Source organism: Lepidochelys kempii, chromosome 1 (genome assembly GCF_965140265.1).
Source record: "Lepidochelys kempii isolate rLepKem1 chromosome 1, rLepKem1.hap2, whole genome shotgun sequence".
Taxonomy (NCBI): domain Eukaryota; kingdom Metazoa; phylum Chordata; order Testudines; family Cheloniidae; genus Lepidochelys; species Lepidochelys kempii.
This window is the reverse complement of record NC_133256.1, coordinates 286,968,700-286,972,877: the sequence shown is the minus strand read 5'-3', so window position 1 is coordinate 286,972,877 and position 4,178 is coordinate 286,968,700.

Genomic DNA, 4,178 nt, shown 5'->3' with positions numbered 1-4,178 from the left:
TCCTCTTTCTACTGCAGTTTGGGTTTTCTCTGACCGTATGGAGCCCTTGGAATGCTGGCATTTCCTAGACAAATAAAGGCCTCTTCCTGTGCCCATTGAAGTCAATGGCAAAGTGCCCTTTGTCTTCAGCAGTGCAGTACGAGGCCCTAAGGCTAAGATCCTCAAAGGTATTTAGGTCCCTAACTCTCATTGATTGAGTTAGGCACCTTAATACCTTTGAGGATCTGGGCCTAAATGGTTAGCGGGACCTTTATACAGTATCGACACATTAATGGATCCTGATTTTTGTTGTTGTTTGTCCAAAGGCAGCTTTTGGCTTGAAATTTCTAATGTTCATCTCAGGAGCTGGAGTATAATGTTTAAAATGATTTTGAAAGTCAAGTTGTTGCCACGCACCAAAGAAAATATGCCTTTGATGAAAGTTTTGTCTGTATAAAGAAGGCAGGACTTGGTCTTTAGTTGCTTTTAAAAACTATTTAAAAATAATTTTAAGTGTCTTCTGTGATTGTTGTAAGACTTTTATGAAAACAAAAATTTGTTTTTTCTTTACTTCAAAACTTCCAGTAAAAAATAAATGTCAGACTCAGTTACAGCATTGGTCAACATGACAACAAACAGATACTGGAGACTGTACGAATGTATTTGTCAGATTTTGCAGAGAGACCGTTGTATTCCTCAGTGCTAAATATGTGTTTTGGGCCAAATTCTGCTCTTAGTTAAATTGATGTGAATCAAGAATAACTTTATTCTTCAATGCCAGATTATATGGGTCCCCAATTACAGTTAATGGGCCAAATTCTCTTCTCAGTTACACCAGTGTATATCCACGGTAACTTCATTGAAGAAAGAACAGGAGTGGGCTGTTGGCCACGAAAGCTTATGCTCAAACGCATTTGTTAGTCTCTAAGGTGCCACAAGTACTCCTGTTCTTTTTGCAGATACAGACTAACAAGGCTGCTACTCTGAAACCTGTCACTATACAATTCATTGAAGAAAGACACTGGTATAACTGAGAATAAACTGACATTGAGGGCCTATGGAATTGGATGGCACTTTTAGTATACTTTTCTCACTGTGGCTGGGGAATTTCTGCAACAGATTAAAGTAATTTCTGCAATAGGACAATGAATGCATAGAAATCTAAATGCCAGTTAAATGAAGTCTATATTCCCACATTCACATAACGAATTCCAATACAATTTTATAGTATAAGAGTAAAAATTAAGCTTTGTAAATAAGAGGTAGAAGTTCACCATTTGGTCCATCTCCATGCTCTTTTGGGGTCATGACAGATGCTGTATTTTGTTTTAAAGGATTCCCTTTTCCTCCTAAATGCGTTGCCTTGCCTTTATTCTTCCTTCCCCCAGCCCTATATCCTTCTATGCAAACTCCTCTTTCTATCTGCTACTTCTGCTTATTCATGTACTATGTAACTACATATTAAACAGCATTTTCAATACGAGCCGTAAAGTCGCAAGACCAGGAGGCGAAAATGTCAGTAGATAGCTGCATAAATGTGCATGGCACTTCAGCGGCTGAGTTACACTTACAGATTTCCTGTGACTGCTTCTATCTTGGCAGCACTTTCCATGGCCAGGTAACTGGGGTGTACTGTCGGCGCTGGTTATAATTCTCCAGGTTTCCTATACATTGATCCAAATACAGAATATGAGAAGCATAAATATTCATGACGTTACAGGACAGCATTCCTCAATATGTGCTACTGCTGCTGCTTTTCTTTTAAATCCCAGTTTTAAGACCTTTTTTCAGTATTCTGAATCAGCGTAAAGTTCACCCGTATCCTATTTCGAAACATGACAAGCAAGGCTAATGGTCTGGTCAAGCAGGTCAGGGAGGACTGTCTGTGCAGACGATGAGGTGCGTGGAAACGCACAAAGACACTGATAGGAGAAAACCAGACAGTTGTGTTTGAGGTCAGTGTGTTTCCTTTGGAAATGAATGTGGTGTAACACATTCGGCTTTATGGCTTCACTGCAGGATCTGGTCAGACTTCTAGATGGGGCTGGGATAGGATCAACCTTAAATAAGGATAAGTATTTGAAAACTATTGCTGACTAAACTATTTCAGTATAAAAGTGTCTTCAAAATTAGTATTACTGCTCTGCTTTTTGAGGCTTGACATTTTAAATCCTACGCTAATAATTAAAGGATAATTTTAAAGTGTGATTTTTTTATGCTAAACTTCATAACATTGTTATAACTTTCCTTTAAAAATGTAATTGCTATTCATGGGAGAGACAAGGTGGGTGAGGTAAGATATTTTATTGGACCAACTTCTGTAATGATACTGTTAGCACAGTCTTCTGGTTAATATTTTAAAGTTATGGGAGGAAGAGTATAATTCCTATAGTTTCAAGTACTGTGTAATCAAGGTCTCATAGTGACATCATATAGTAGAGAGGAATGGAAATCTTGAGATTCAGCACATGACTTATTCAGAGTCTGGATTTTGTTCCTGGCTCTATCAAAGTCTTCTTCTGTAACTCTTGGAAACTCAAATTCCTTGTGTCATTTTCCCTTTTTACATGGGGGGCGGGGGTTGTTTTTAAGAAATACTTTCAGACTTCCTATGGACATTGTGAGGCTTGAGCCTTCACTGAATTTAAAGCACTCTGAGATGCGTAATGGAGAGCACTGTAAAAATCATATTTATTAGGCTTTGCTCTGACTACAAACAGAAGATGATCCTTATGGGTGGCTATATCTAAGTTATTACTAACATCTGCTATCTGAACACCTCAAAATTTTGGAGAAATTCAGATTCAGATCCAACCTCTGAGCTATATCTTTCACTGTCCAAATCCCTGCAGGAGGTGCCCAAACTCTTGTGCATGTACTTACTTAGCTTGTCTCACGTGAATAATCACATTGGCTCTAATGACATATTCCTTCCAGTTCTCCAGTCATCCAGAGTGTCTTCCCAGATGGGGTGTGTTTGTGTGTGTTTATGGAGGAGAGGGGGAATCGGGTAGACAAGATCTGAACACTAAAAGCAAGCAGAATGTATTATTATTGTTTAAAAAACACAGGCTTTCTTTATAACACTTAAAAGCAAAAAAAAACTTAGAAGCAAAAATTAGCACAATCTCATTTGTTCCCCCCTCCCTTTGCAGGGCACCTTGACGTTTCAGAATAAGTACAGTATCATTACATTTATGCAGCATGCCAAAGAAAACTGTTAGGATATAGATATTTAGGCCTGTCTGCCAAGGCCTGTACTTTAAGAATTTAGGTGTATTCTTATCACTTGGCTAGTGATAGAGGTATAAAGGAAAGAATCAAAATCACTGTCTGCTGGTGTAAGGGCCTTCTCTTACTGTGACAGTCTGAGGCCCTGTTCTTAGGCTAAGGCCTTTGGCTAAGCAGCAGAGGCAGCCATAAGCTAGGAAGTGAACAGTCACATCCTCACATTCCAAACTAGTCACACTGAAATAAGGTGCTATTGGGCTGTTAGGAATACAATCCTGCCCTGATAGTGCCTATCGCCTCCAGAGAAAGGGAAGTGCCTAGAAAATGTAAAAGGGGAAACTTAGTTTGATGGCATCCTGTCTGGCAAGAACTCATTTATCAATAGCTGGGATGTGAAATCCTCACTTCTGTATTGTTTTGTCATTATAGTTCCCACTTTGCTATTGTTTGTCTGTATAATCTCTGTCTGGTTCTGTGATTGTTCCTGTCTGCTGTATAATTAATTTTGCTGGGTGTAAACTAATTCAAGGTGGTGGGATATAATTGGGTACATAATCATGTTACAATATGTTAGGATTGGTTAGTTAAATTTCAGGAACATGATTGGTTAAGGTATAGCAAAGCAGAAGTCAAGTTTTACTATATAGTCTGCAGTCAATCAGGAAGTAGGTGGGTGGGGGTGGGCATGTGGGTGTGTGAGATGGGAACAGGGAATGGGGGTAAGAAAATTGGAATCATGTTTTGCTAAAGAGGAAAATGGGAACAGGGAATGTGAGTAAGGAAGTTGGAATCATGTTTGGCTAAGGGCAGGAATGGGAACAGGGACACAGGTGTAAGGCTCTGTGGTGTCAGAGCTGGGAAGGAGGATACTAAGGAAGGAAACTGGAATCATGCTTGCTGGAAGTTCACCCCAATAAACATAGAATTGTTTGCACCTTTGGACTTCGGGTATTGTTGCTCTCTGTGCA